Source organism: Gopherus flavomarginatus, chromosome 24 (assembly GCF_025201925.1).
Source record: "Gopherus flavomarginatus isolate rGopFla2 chromosome 24, rGopFla2.mat.asm, whole genome shotgun sequence".
Lineage (NCBI taxonomy): Eukaryota > Metazoa > Chordata > Testudines > Testudinidae > Gopherus > Gopherus flavomarginatus.
In genome coordinates this window covers 14,304,952-14,320,158 of record NC_066640.1, presented here as the reverse complement: position 1 = coordinate 14,320,158, position 15,207 = coordinate 14,304,952, and the positions used below count along the sequence as shown (strand labels likewise).

Sequence of the window (15,207 nt, the reverse complement as noted above, 5' to 3'; positions counted from 1 at the left end):
TGAGTCCCGGGGGCCTAATTACCACAAACCGGGGCGCAGCTCAACACACTTCCCAGATTGGGCAGGAGCCAAGGGGGTCCAGCGGGCGTCCGGCTGACTCCTGCCATAGATACACGGCGTGCAAAAACCAACCCACCCCTCCCAGGACCCTCCCTGAAGGGGGGTGTTACCTGGGGTCATCACACTCCCCTCGCCTTTCCACTGAACTCCCCTCAGACACCGGGCCTCCTGTGGCGGGAGTGAGGAATGGTTCTACACCGGGTCATTTCACTCCCGCTTCTTTCCCCAGATCACATTGCAAGGATCCGCCGTCAGCCTTCCCCACGCTGGTCTCCGCCCCTCGTGTGCACCAGCTGTCCCAGGGGAGGCATTTCCACATCCAGGAAACGACTGAGACCTTTCTTTCTTTTCAACCACTAAAGCCAGTTCGACACCTGTTCTATGGTGGAAACTGAGCGGCTTATCCTCTCAGCTACTGACGTCCACACTACAGGGTAAAATCGATTTTATTAAAATCGATTTTATAAAGCAGGCTTTATAAAATCGATTTTGCGCGTCCACACTAGGGCTACTTACATCGATGTTGAGCGTCCATGTTCCCTGGCGTCCATCTTTTCCCTGAGCGTTGCACTCTGGGTACCTATCCCACAGTTCCTGCACGGGTCCCTGCCCTTTGGAATTATGGGTTACTAGCCCAGTGCATGATGGGATCAAGTCCCGTCCTGGGTGGTTCTGGGTACAGCCCCCCACCCCTTCCTGTAAACGGCACACAGTCGTTCGCGCTGTTTTTACTGGCTGCAGTGAGGGAAACGCCATTTTGCAGCAAGCATGGATCCAGGTCTGCTCTTGTCCTTGATCGCGAATGCTGTAATAATTCACGCATTCTCGTTCTATCACTGCTGACCCATGATGCAGAAATGCAAGAGAGAATGCTTGAATGCGGGGACGACAGCGATGAACGAACTGGTGAGAACGAGTTTTCTGACTCCCCGGGCCCTGCACGTTGGAGCTCCTGACGGTTATGGGTGAGGTTCTAACCCGTTCCGCGCCGCTTTTGGGCACGGGAAACAAGCACTGACTGGTGGGACCGCATAGTCCTGCAGGTGGGGGACGATTCGCAGGGCTGCGGAAACTTTCGCAGCGTAAGAGCACTTTCTTTGAACTTTGTGACTCGCTTTCTCCTGTCCTGAAGCGGCATAATACCAGGATGAGACCAGCCCTCACAGTGGAAAAGCGAGTGGCAATAGCCATATGGAAGCTTGCAACGCCAGACAGCTACCGTCAGTCGGGAATCCAATTTGGAGTGGGCAAATCTACTGTGGGGGCTTGCTGTGCTGGAAGTATCCAAAGCAATCATTAAGCTGCTGCTTCGAAAGGTTGTGACTCTGGGAAACGTGCAGGCCATTGTGGATGGCTTTGCTGCAATGGGATTCCCTAACTGTGGGGGGGCCATAGATGGAACCCACATACCTATTTTGGCACCGGAACACCAGGGGTGCCCAGTACATTAACCGCAAGGGGTACTTTTCGATGGTTCTGCAAGCCCTGGTGGATCACAAGGGACGTTTCACCAAACATCCACGTGGGTGGCAGGAAGGGTTCACGACGCACGTGTCTTCAGGAGCACTACACTGTTAAAACGGCTGCAGCAAGGGACTACTTCCCTGATCAGAGAATAAACAGTTGGAGATGTCCAAATGCCTATAGTTATCCTTGGGGACCAAGCCTACCCTTGATGCCCTGGCTAATGAAGCCATACACAGGCAGCCTTGACAGTGCTCAGGAGTTGTTTAATTACAGGCTGAGCAAGTGCAGAATGGTGGTAGAATGTGCATTTGGCAGGCTTAAGGCGAGATGGCAAAACGCTTCTTACTCGCTCAGATCTTAGCCAAACCAATATCCCCTTTGTCATTGCTGCTTGCTGTGTGCTCCACAATCTCTGTGAGAGCAAGGGGGAGGCCTTTATAGCGGGGTGGGAGACTGAGGTAAACCACCTGGCCGCTGATTATGCGCAGCCGGACACCAGGGCAATTAGAAGATCTCACCAGGATGCTTGTGCGCATCAGAGAAGCACTGAAAAGTAGCTTCCTCATGGGGGCCAGGGTACAGTTTGAATGCTGATTTTCCTTTCAATTGATTGCTGCCCTCCCCGTCTATGCAGTGTGCTGCCGCTGCAAGATACTTTGCCTGCAGCATTCCTCAATTGCTGCTTAGGTTACTTGCGAGAGCTGTCCATTGGAAAACATATAATTCTGTATTTCCCAATTATACCTACCTCCACCATTAGCTGCTTCCGTTCTGCTGCTAGCACAGTACCTGCAACCTTCCTAACTGCTTTTTTATTGAAAATAAAGTTACTATATTTGTTACAAGAATTGTGTTCTTTATTTAAAATCAGACCCTTCATCAATCAAGCATCATGCTTGTTGTTTACAATACTGTGCATGAATTTCATAATCTCAGGTCTATGGGGGACGGAGCGAGGGAGGTTTGGAGGAAGGGGGAGGGAGGTTTGAAAGAAGAAAGTGCATCAGAGAAGACAGAACAAGAATTCTCATGGACCAGTTACGGTATGGCTGCTTTCTTTGTTTCCCTTTATTACCATATCCCCAATTTCAAATCCTGATGCTGATAACTAGCTTCCGTGCAGCTTTCCAAAAGCTGCTTGCTTTAGTTCATACCAAACTACAGTCACACTGCCTAATAGCATGACCTGAGAGTAAGAATAGGCAAAGGTGCCATGGGAGAAGTTTGGATCATTAGAGGAGGGAAAAAAACAGGACACAAAGGGCTTTTCAATCTAATGAAAGCCTTTCTGGTTGGAGTGTCCGCAGCAGTGGAGGGGGCTGGTGCAGAGAGCCTTCCCCCACGCGTTCTTACACGCCTGGTTCTGGAAGGTGTGGGACAGGGTGAGTACTGAGGGAGGTTATACACGGGCTGTAGGGGCATTCTGAAACCACGGAGCTCTTGCAGCATATCGCGGAGGATGTCAGTCTGATCACGAAGAAGATCCAGAGTTGCTGCTCGCCAGCGCTGATCTTCCTGCCACCTGACATCATTTTTGGCGTCCCTCCTGTCTTCGCGTTGGTCCCTCCTGTCTTCGCGTTGACTGGCAGCCTCCCTGTACTTTGCGACCAGTTGCTTCCAGTCTCCCTGCAGAGCTCTATCTGTACGGGTTACTGCCATAATTTCACTGAACATGTCCTCACGTGTCCTCCTTTTCCTCAGTCTTCTTATGATACCCCACCCCACGTAGATGAGAAGCGAGAGGGAGGCTGGAGAAATGTGCAGCTGTGTGTGGGGGGGTGGGGTTTGGAAAGAGTGATAAAAGAATCATAAGAGACACATTTCACACAACAAAGCATACAGTCTTTCTCCTCACTGACCTGTGCCTGTTACCGAACCTTGAACATTTTACTTTACCACAAGGTCACCTTAGGATTCCTTTAATACTTATTGCTTGTGGCTGAGGACAGAGAGTTCTGCTCAGACGCAGGTCAGGGGAGCACACAGACCGTGCCCGGAGAAAATGGTAAGTTAATAATGGCTAGTAATCCCTGTAGTAGATTGTACTGGTAATCAAGCTACTCTCCTTCCCTGCTTTGCTCTCGCGTTCCCTGAACAAGCAGGTCTCCTTGCCTGCGGTTTGCTCGGTGGTTCGGGGAACGGGAGAGCAAACCGCGGCGAAGCTACTCTCCTTCCCCGGTTTTGCTCTCGCGTTCCCTGAACAAGCAGGTCTCCTTGCCTGCGGTTTTGCTCGGTGGTTCGGGGAACGCGAGAGCAAAACCGCGGCGAAGCTGGTCTCCTTCCCTGCTTTGCTCTCGCGTTCCCTGAACAAGCCAGGTCTCCTTGCTGCGGTTTGCTCGGTGGTTCGGGGAACGCGAGAGCAAACCGCGGCGAAGCTGGTCTCCTTCCCTGCTTTGCTCTCGCGTTCCCTGAACAAGCAGGTCTCCTTGCCTGCGGTCTGTGCTGGGTGGTTCGGGGAACGGGAGAGCAAACCGCGGCGAAGCTACTCTCCTTCCCCGGTTTGCTCTCGCGTTCCCCCAACAAGCAGGATGAATCCGCCCTGTTACAATGGAGACTTTTCTAAAAACCACCTCATGGGTCACTGTTTTAGGAAAGGTTTTTAATCTACTTGGTCAGTGACTCTAAGTACAGGTAGTGATTTGAAGCACCCAGTAAAAAAGGCTTACATTAAACCGAAGCTTTAGTAAAAAAAATTACTCTCACCAGAGGACGGTCCCTCAGCTTCATTTTCTGGAGTACTGCCTTGAGATGGCTGGCAGGGAACCTCAGTAAGGGTGAGGAAAAGATCCTGGCTGTTTGGGGGATAAAATGCTCTGTGCTCTCTGCTGGAGCCTCCTCCTCTTGGTCCTCATCATACTGATCATCGCCATCAAATAAATCTTCCGTAGTTGCAGGAATCACGACACCCACCTCTGAATCAACAGACAAGGGGGGGGTTCGTCGTTGCGCTGTTCCCCAATATTGCGTTAAGCTCGTCGTAGAACCGGCATGTTTTGGGGGCAGAGCCCTGACCTGCCCTTTGCTGCTTTGGTCTTCTGATACGCCTGTCTGAGCTCTTCACTTTCACTCGGCACTGTAACGAGTCCCTGGTATGTCCCCTCTCCCGCATGGCATTAGAAATTTTTTCAAAGGTTTTCTCATTTCGTCTGCTCGAGCGCAGTTCTGAAAGCACTGACTCTTCTCCCCATACAGCTATCAGATCGAGTAACTCCTGTGTGCTCCATGCTGGAGCTCTTTTCCTATTTTCAGGAGACTGCATTCTTCTCTCTGCTGCTGAGAGCTCCACGCTGTGCAAGCAGGAAATGGAATTTCAAACTTCCCGGGGCTTTTCCTGTTTACCTGGCCAGCAGAAGAGTACCTTTACCTGTGTAGAGCGGCCACTAGAGCACTGTGGGATACGTCCCGGAGGCCATTAACTTCGATGGCCGTCCACACTATCATAAAATCGATTTTAAAAAATCGATTTTGGGGTTACTCCTCTCGTTTTGATGGAGTTCCAAAATCGATTTTAGGGACCCTTAAAATCGATTTTATGCACTCTGTAGTGTGGACGGTTACAGCTTTAAATCGATTTAGAGCTCTTAAAATCGATTTAAAGCTCTAGTCTGGAAGAAGGTCAGAGCTGGGCAAATCAGAGCAGTTTCTGAATTGCTTCAGAGTATATTTTTTCCCAATCAAATGACCTACTCGGCTCCCTCAGTTTAGCCTGGTCTCTACACGCAGCCATCCAGATCAGCGTTCCCTGACTTTCCTCACCAGCGATCTCGAATAAGGCTGAGAGAGGGATTACTTGGAAGCGTAGATCTACTGAGCAATTCGCGTTAAGCTGCGGGACATTACAACCTGCGGATCCCGGACACGCTGGGGAACATTAGACACCTGGTCTGCACAGATCAAAGAGGGCAAAGGTATTGTGTCCCCCAAATCCTCACAACAATGGGTCCACCTGGCTTCAGGATCTGTCATATTCCAGGGAGCTGGTCATTGTCACACAAATCCACACGCCTTGCAGCTATGAAACCGTTCCGAGCGCAAGAAAAAGTACCAGCTGTTAGATCTAGTCCAGGGCCGCCTTACCACCATGCAAAGATTGAAACGATACAGTTCAAACACGTCTTCCAATGCAGGAGGCTCCTCTGGAATTGCACCCAGAACCGAAAGAGAAGAAAGGAGCCAGAGAGAGAAAGAAACAGATGGCACTCGGCAAAGATCATATTTTAGAGTTACGTTTAATCTCGCAGGCCGATGTCTTTCCTGGGAGGAGCCCAAACAGTGGGTCCTAGTTGGCTGGCAATTTGCTAAAAGATATTGCTGTCTCCAAGCGATCCGCAGGCCCGATGCAAGCCGTGCGCTTTACACCTGCCCCTGCTAGGCGGGCATGGATGTTACACTCGACAACCAGCTAAAGCAGCACGATACAGGAGAAAAACCAGCGAGCGAAACTGCAGTGCCCAGGCAACGCAAAACCCGGCTCCATGCATGCCCTGAGTTTGGACTAACAGGAGGAATAGTGGGAAACATTTTCAAACCCCCCCCCCCATCGCGCATCATGTGCTGGGGTTAGTTTCAAGTTAATATGAAGGTCGTTTTTACAAATGTTACCACCTTGATTAGATAGACAGACGGAGGGGCTGTATGGGGCTAGAGAGAGGGGTGGCTGGGTGGGGTGTGTAGGACAGACAGACAGAGGGGCTGCATGGGGCTAGAGAGAGGGGTGGCTGGGTGGGGTGTGTAGGACAGACAGACAGAGGGGCTGCATGGGGACAGAGGGATAGATAGATGGAGGTGTATGGGGATAGACAGAGGGGCTGCGTGGGGCTAGAGAGAGGGGTGGCTGGGTGGGGTGTGTAGGACAGACAGACAGAGGGGCTGCATGGGGACAGAGGGATAGATAGATGGAGGGTGTATGGGGATAGACAGAGGGGCTGCGTGGGGATAGAGAGAGGGGTGGCTGGGTGGGGTGTGTAGGACAGACAGACAGAGGGGCTGCATGGGGACAGAGGGATAGATAGATGGAGGCTGCATGGGGATAGCGAGATGGCTGGTTGGGGTATGCAGGGACGGACAGACAGACAGAGTAGATAAAAGGCTGGGGGATAGCTAGCTAGTATAAATGAACACGCAGTAAGCAAAGTAACGCCAAGTTTTGTGGGTAGCAAATAGCCCGAAGAAAATGGCTTTACAGGCGATGCACCGCTCATTGCGTTAGCAAGTTTGACTTTGTTGCTCCATCCCACTCTGAAGCAGCAAGTCACAAGATCCTTTTTTAAAAGAAAATACTCACAAACCCCGGGCGGTGAAGCGACGTGTTCCCCGAGCCTGGACCTTCCCCAGCTCTTCTGAGCACCAGGGAGAAGACGAGGTTTATTTGTTCTGGAGTAAACCTTGGCCGTGCACGTCCCTTCTTTAAATCACAAGCGAGTTTTCTTCCTGGTTATTAATTATTATTTCCGTAACCCCCCAGACGCAGCCGCCGCAGAACTGTCCTTACCCGGCGCTGCTGGCAGGGCCCCGCCCGCAGATTGTGTCTGGCTTCACAAGGGCCCTCGCTCTGTGTCCGCTACAGCCACAGTGAAGTTGATGTTGATGAGGGGGGGCCCCTCCCAGGGATGTACAGTAAAAGGCCCCGATCGCAGCCCAGCTCCCAGCACTCGTAGGACGGGGAGCTCGACCCACCAGAGCAGTGAACTTGGCCAGTCGCACGTTTAAGGACCGGCCTCATTTCCCCCCGGGCTCCCACCTTGGCTTGGCTGGATTTTCAAACCCTCCCACACGCTGGGTCCGAGGCAGGATCCTTTATTTCCGCTACAAACTGAAAGGTACAAAATTCACACCCTGCCTCCCCTTCCTGAGGCTCGGGGTCAGCGGCCCAAGCCCAGAGGGCCGCAGGATGCAGCTCCCCGTTAAAACAGCCTCAGTTTAAACACGATCACGTCTATTTCTCTGCACCCACCGCCTGGTTTGTGCGGTTTGTATTTGTTTATTGGGAGAGAAAAAAAAACCAACCCGTTTGTACATTTCATCTCCTAGGACGCTGGAGAAACCCCCACCTGAACATTGTTCTGCGGAATATTTCCCGTTATCTCCGAATGCAGGTGTCTGCAGCAAACCCAGCTTGTTTCTTAAACGAAACTGCTGCATCCCAGTTGTCGCTGAAACACCAGGCGGAGGGGAGCGGTGTCTGTTCAGATACAGGCAAAGTTCCTGGGAAATGGCTAAGTTGGAACATTCTTTATTTATTTTAGATGATTCACGTTTGTTTTATTAAGGAAAAGATTGTTGGCACAGAGACCAAGATTTTTTTAAATCAAAATGCCAATAGCATCTTTCATATCCATCTCGACAGCAACCATCAGAAACAGGCAAAGGGGCTCCATGATACCAACCAGTGCGGCCGCACACCCGCTCTGCGCTCCGTTTCCGCGTCAGCCCTGGGTATAAGTCAAAGCCCCCGTGTGGGACTTCAACCCGCGGCTTCCTGGCCCAGAGACCAAAGTGCTGCGCGTTACCAGAACAGGACAAAGTGTCTAAAGGAGGCGAGCAGAGGAAAAGCACGTTCTGAATATAAACATGATAGAAACGTCTCAGTCATGGAACTTAGGAAAGATTAAATCCCTCTGTATCCAGGGAAAATTGACTCGTTTACGGTATTTGCTTCAGAAAATAAAACAAAAAAAAAAAGGGGGAAAGATTTTGGAAATGGTTTTACTGGGCAGCTAAAACATGTCGTTTTGGAATGAAACTTTTTAAAGGGGGGGATCTTTACTTATTCTTTTAAAATATTTCCATGGGAAATATCAATTCTAAGTCATTTCTAAAGCTGCATTTAGAAAGACCAGGGCCTAGACAGCTCAAGGGAGCCAGTGCTGACAATCAGATGAGTCTGCTGTCCAACTTAATCCTGAAATTAACAAGAGACACAGAAAACGAAACAATTCCTTTAAATCCCCACATCTCCCTGACCCACTATCCCCACCTGCACTTAGCATTTTCCCAGAGATAGATATTGACGTGGAAGGCTCTGCAGGAATCACTTGACCTTTCTATGTCATCCCAAACAAACACCAAATTTAGTTGCATAAAGACAACCAGAAGTTCATTCCCTGGCCGATCCAGGTGCCCCCCATTCAATAGAATCAGGGTTTGCAAGGGAGCCAGGACAATTCACACCAGCTGAATCTGTCCCCTCCCGCCTCCCACAGGTGTACAACTCTTTGGAACAGGTGCCAGCCAGGTCCAAATCTATCCCCTCAAGGCTTGGCAAGGGCAAACCCCACTAACATGACAGTGGGTCTGCAGGGGGAGGGGAAGAAGAAGGGATTGTTAATAATTTTGCACAATCCCATCAGCTCCTGGTTATTTTTTAAAGAGGGGGCAGTTGTGTCTGTGGCTGGGCCCTTTTTCAGACTCAGAAAGCCTTGCCCCAGAATTTTAACATTTTGCTTCCTTGAGAATATTTTTCTGTGGTTGATTTTCTGTATTTTATTTTTTTCTTCTCTAGAAAATCCCGGCTCTGGCATGTCAGAGAAAGGGGGTTTCTCCTGATATTAGCTGATGCATTTCTGATTGCTGAATGGCTGGCTGATTTGTCTCCACCTCTTACCCTTCCTCTGCAGCCACGGCTGGATTGTTTTGGGGGCAGAAGAAAGTGTAGCTGTAACACCCCGCCCCCATGTGCTAACATTTCCTATGGCTTTCCTCTGAGAAAAGTCCACCAGTGATGCCTTGAATGTATCATTCACCCCCACAAAGCTGCTACCTATTTTGAGAACTGATGGTTCCCACCCCCACACACTCCCCAACCAACTGTGCGGGGAGATGCTACTGAGGCAGGATTTATATTGGACACACAGACACACTATTGTGTGACTTTGGCAGCAGGAAGTGTGAGGGTGTGCGTCTGTTCTGTGTGTCGGTTCCAGGTGTGTGTCCATCCATCCCGCGTCCTAGCACAAAACCCCGATGAGAAATAGCTTGGTGCAGATGGACAGCCCTGCTGCAGCCTCACTATCTGGCCATCTATATGGGGTGGTTAATGGGAGAAGCAGTCATGGGAGGCAGGGAAGGTGGGGGTCCTGGAGAGGGATTTGTGCATGAGTTGGTTACACCGACAGCACAGTTTCCACCATGGGATGCAAGACCCTTTTGCCCCTCCTTAGGCACAGCAGACGGACAGGGCTTTGCTCAGGGAACACAGATCCTCACTCTATTGCCTTACCCCCTTTTGCTGCCCCCATCTCCCTGTAGCAGCTTCCCTGTTGCACAGCAGCCAGAGACTTGGTCACCTCCATAATCAGAGGCTGCCTCCTGCAAACCAGCTTCCCAGGCCAACACCAAGGCCCAGGAGCATGGGCCTGCTGGCACCTGTCCCAGGAGGCAGCACCTTTTAGCTGGAAGTGACGGGACAATGTGAGGAGGGTGCTCAACCCACAACCTCTTTCTTAGTCAATCCGGCCACTGGGTCCGATTCCCCTCACATGCCTCTTTAAACCCCCATCACTCCATTGACTTCCACAGGCCCACAGATTTCCTAGCCACTTCACTAGGGGCCCGATGGGCCCCACAGCCTGAGCCCATAAGAGGCAATAGTAGCACAGGAGCTGGAAGTAGGGGTGCTGGGGGTGCTGCCTAGAAGTGGGTTCCATCATATGCAAGGTTTACAGGTTCCCAGCACCCCCACTGTACACCTTGTTCCAGTGCCTCTGAATGGCAGCGTTGGGGTCGATGTCAAGCAGGAAGCGGATCGGGGCCCTTCCTGAGCCTGCGTGGAGACAAGCCCCTGCCACCGAGAAAGCAACTGTCTTTGGTTTCCCAGCGTTTGGGCAAACCCAGCCTGGAAGGGAGGTGGCCTGAAATTCAGCTCAAACATGGTGGGAGCCAGCTGCCAATGAACTTCCTGGGGAACCGTGCAAGTTGCAGGATCCAGACGCTGCCAACAGTCTCCGATCATCATCACGTGGACCCGGAATGGGAAGCTTTCCTGGGTTTAGCAGCACAGCAGCCCCCAGTGATTACACATCATTGTAGAGTTAGGGTCTGTTTCACACAGCTGAATGTTAATTTACCTAAAGAAAGCCAGGAGGATCCATGCCCCTTGCATTGCTTTCTGGGTAGCTGCTGCTGCTGGCAGGAACACCCAACGCTTTGTGTGCTGTTGCGTTTTATTTTCCTGCCCCCTCGTCTGGGCTGGAAGGATATCCCCCATCACACACACGCCGCTCCCGCTCCAGCGCCATCTCTGCCTTAACCTCATTCTGACATTTCCTGGCATTCATTCCATGCCAGTAGGTTGCCATAGCAAATTTAAATCTTACAAACAAAATGAGAAAAGCCCGATTAGCATATATTCAAATGAACCATGCAATAATACAAACCATAAATCATGCCGTCATTGCTATTCAATCAGTGTCTCACAATTCACCCCGTCTCCTGCCTTATTCTTCCCCCATTCCCTGGGTTTCTCAGCTTGCTGCTACCATTTGTACATCCCTTGCTGCCTAGGGAGGAGCTTTCCCAAGGGCAGCCCTGACACTTTGCTGGGGCCGTCGCTGCACCTTATTTTAAAAAAAACTCTGTGATTAGAACTACATTAGCAATGGGCCAGGACCCTCGGCCCCAGCCCTTCCCCTCCCCTCAGACGACTGCCTTTGATTACAGGATATAAAAAGCAGAATCTGTCTCATCTCAAGCCATGAAGGCCCCTTCACACAGGGACATATTGCAGCACTGGATCGTGCTAATCTCGTGTTCGGCACGTTACAGAGCAAGGCTGCCAGGGCCTGGTTGACACATGGTGAAGGAATGCACAGGAAGCCTCTGGTGGCCAACCTCTCAGGTCCTTGTCTGGCCCCCAATCACCATAACATCTGAGCCCCTCACCAGCTTTCTTGCTTTTCTCCTGGGGGGCAGGGCCGCACTGTTATCCCCGTTCCAGGTGGGAAGAAAGGTCTGTCTCCTCCAAGGGGGTAGGATTGTAATGAATCAAGATGCTGCCTTTTCTCCTGGGGGGCTGGGGCTCCTGTCACATGTGCCCTCTCCCCAACCTCAGTGCCCTCACTCCCACTCGGGCTGGCTGGGACTCCCGTCTGGAGACATCCGAGCAAGTTGCCATGGAGATGGTGGCTTGGTTGCCAGCTGCACTTTAGCTGTGTTTATTCTCTCCAAAAGCTGGGGCCTGCCATGGCTACTGCTCTGGCTCCCCGTTTCCTCATCTCACTCCCCCCAGTCCCTCCAAAACGAGCATGCCTTGCCCATGTGCCCCCCAAGCCACATCCCCTGGCATCAGGTGTGAGAGCCTTCCCAGCTCCCCTATTCCACCTCCAGCTCTGCTCGTGGGCCTAAGCCCCAGCCCTCCATCGTCTCCTGCAGGTCACCCCATGATCTCTCCAGCCCAGTGCACCAGGCAGCTGCGTCTCCTTCATTTACAGCTCCCCAGCCGCTCAGCGCTCCCAGGCACATGCTCCAAGTTATCTGGGACAGGGCATAAACGGAGCTACTTCCCTCCCCACAAGCTGAGCCCCCGGCTGACCAATGCAGGGTTGAAAAGCAAAGGGGAAGATGCTGCCTCAGTGAGACAGGGGTGCCTTTTCCCCACCCAGCTTCCTGGAAAGGCCTCTGCCGCTTGGTACCAAGGGTTTGGCATGGCTTTGTGTTGATAGAGTTGGCCCTGAGTGAAGGGACTTGAACTGAACTAGAGTTTGTGGCTCTATCTTGCCTGCCTGCCCTGGCCGGTGTCTCTGCATTCTATCCTCCCAATGTACCCTTGGGGCAGGGGCTGCATCTCTGGGCCTGGTACAGCACTGATCATTAATACACAATTAATATTATGAGTGCAGTTTGCAAATCAACAGAGCCCATCTCCCCTGCCAGCAGCTGGCTGTGAAAATCCAGCCAGTTTTGCTGGGCCCCTTCCAGCCTCACTGGGAATAAAGATTTTGCATTAAGAACTTAGCCAATGACACATAAGGAGGAGTAGACGCTGCACTGGTCTCCCTTAGCTGGCGAAGGGGACAGGGGAGTTGGCTGATGGGACACACACTTTCTCTCTAGGCAAATTCATTCAGAGAGAGGTTAGCCCTGTGACACGCATGCACAGCCTTGCCTGAGTGTAACAGAAGCCAGGCCATCTTCCTGGGACCCCCGCTTCCCCCATCCAAACTTGCGAGCCAAGTTGTATTCCAAGCAAGGACCAACACTGAAACATGCAGCTAGTGATTCATTCTAACTAGGCTGCCACTGGTTACCGCTAACTAATTGATTCAAAGCGGCATTACAAGTTTAGCCAGCATCTCTCGCTCTCTCTACATGCACTGCACTGTTTCTAACACTGTTATCCTGGTGCTAGCATTAAAGCAGTGTCCCAGACACACTGCATTCAAAGTCCCGCTGTGCCTTCCACCCTGTCTGCACCCTCTGTCTGTCCGGCTGCATCAGTGGTGCAGCCAAAAGCAGGAACCCGTCATTGTCCTCACCTGGAGCCCTGCCTTGGCGCCGTCCGGAAGGAACAGAGTGAGGTGCACGCAGCATCAGAGGTACTAGAGTTTGCTGTGATGGCAGGCTAAGAGCCCTTCAGCACTAGAGCTCGGTTTGAACAGACAAGTCCTCCCACAATACGCTGCAAAACAGCTCCTAGAATGGCTTGACTTAGCGAGGGCCTAAGTGTTATGGAGTGGGACATGGGCAGTCTGGCCTAGTGGGCAGAGCAGTTGTCCAGGTTGGTGAACAAAGGCCAAGGGTCGGCACCAGAGTCAACAGCCAGTTACCAGAGCCAGGGTTCAAGCCAGAGTCAGAATCAGGAATCAAAGCTGAGGGTCAGCGCTGAGGTCAGATACCAAATGCCAGAGCCAGGGGTCGAGCCAGCATCAGGGTCAGAGCCAGGACTGGTCACAGGCTTTGGAGGTGAGACGAGGATTGAGAACGGATCAGGAACAAGGTGGGAACTGGGCTGGAGGCAGATGTAAGCAGGGCGCACTGCAGTCCCAAGAGAACCCACCTTGCTGCTTGGACCAGCTTCCTGTTCCGCCTCCTGGCTTAAATAGCGTAACTGGACCAATCAGCAGAGCCGGGTGATCCTCCAATCAGAGCTCCCGTGGGGGGTGCCTTGGGATATGCCCCCAGAAATCCTGGCGCATGACCAGGGAGGTCAGACTAGCCCATCACAATGGCCTTGGAATCTATGAAGGTTCCTGCCGGGCCAGCGTGGGCATGGTTACATGGGTGTGAGCGGCATGCAGCTCTGCCTGTGGCTGCTCATAGCCAGCCCAGTTAACCTGGGCATCCAGCCAGTGCCTGAAGCCAGGTAAACTCTGCAGTGAAGAGCTACCCAAACAAACCTGAGCGGGGGCAGGGACAATGCACCATGTCTGGGGTTTGATACCCATCACCCATGGACCAGCAGCATCCGGTCCTGATGCGCCAGCTGTTTGCTACATCTTGTGCCAGCTAGTTACACCAGAGCCACTGATTAGAGCCCATCAAAACGTGGCATTGACTTGTTGTAATGAAAGATGACAACTTTGGAACAAAATGGGTTTGTTCTTCCAACCTCCCCAATCCAATACCACCCCCGCCCCCATGACTATGCAGTTGTCACAAACTAAGTCTGCAGGGGGAGGGTGTTTTTCAATGAAAATCCACATTTTGCAAAAACTAAGTACACCTCTACCCCGATATAACGCTGTCCTTGGGAGCCAAAAAATCATACCGCGTTATAGGTGAAACCGCGTTATATCGAACTTGCTTTGATCCACCAGAGTGCGCAGCCCAGCCTCCCCCACAGTGCTGCTTTACCAAGTTATATCCAAATTCGTGTTATATTGGGTCACGTTATATCAGGGTAGAGGTGTAATAATTTTTTGCCTTTTCAATTTTAATTAATTCCCCCCCCCAAAAAAAAAACCCAAAAAAACCAAAATAGGTTTCCAGTCAACGATCACCACAAACCAAGTCATCCCGATCGGAATCTGCTGGACATCTTGGGGGTCTTTCTCCCAAAGACCAAAATTAAGATAACTGATAAAATCTGAGTCTCCCGGGGATTTGTTTGGCAATTCTGCAGTTTTAACACTCCCCGCTGCTCAGGATAAGCTCTTGGCTACTGTGCGCTCCCCTGCCTGTCTGCAGCATCCTCCTGTTGTCTGCAGATTTATGGAGATTTTGGAGTAGGGCCTGTTTCTGCTCTATAGCGCTGCAGGGCTGTGGCATCCAGGTGCTACCACAATATCAAGATTAGGCTCAAGAGTCACTGCCTGGAGTTCTCTGGCCTGCGGTGTGCAATGGGTCAGACTAGCTGCTCTGGAAATCATTGGAATATTGTCATTCTGCTGGCTCCGGATGCCCTGGGTAATCAGTGAGGTGATGCACTGGGCTCAGTTTTGGGTTCTCTCTAGCCACGGGATGCAAATTCTGTGGGTCACCTGATGTCAACGAGGATAGCTCGGTGCGATGCTGATTGACATCAGCTGAGGATCTGGCCCTCGCTTGCTGCGTTTCAATTGCCCTGGGCTCCCAACCATCGGAGATGTCAGCAGAGCTCTGCAGCTTCTGCCAAATCGGGTCTAAGGATTTATGTCAATCTCTGGGTTTGTATTAAACACCACAAATTCTTCCCAGGATTAATCCTCCTTCTGTGTTTTAATCTCAAGGTACCGTTACCAATAATCTATTCATGCGTCACCTGGC

At 51.5% G+C, this 15,207-nt stretch overlaps 1 long non-coding RNA gene across 1 annotated transcript in view; it reads right to left on the bottom strand.

Moving 5' to 3' along the window:
* LOC127040221 (uncharacterized) overlaps positions 1 to 13,513 on the bottom strand; it is a 134,962-nt gene extending 121,449 nt beyond the window's left edge. Inside the window, exon 1 of the long non-coding RNA XR_007771406.1 lies at positions 12,999 to 13,513. This is a non-coding gene — a long non-coding RNA (uncharacterized LOC127040221). The remainder of the gene's footprint in view (positions 1 to 12,998) is intronic.
* Between the last annotated feature and the right edge of the window lie 1,694 nt (positions 13,514 to 15,207).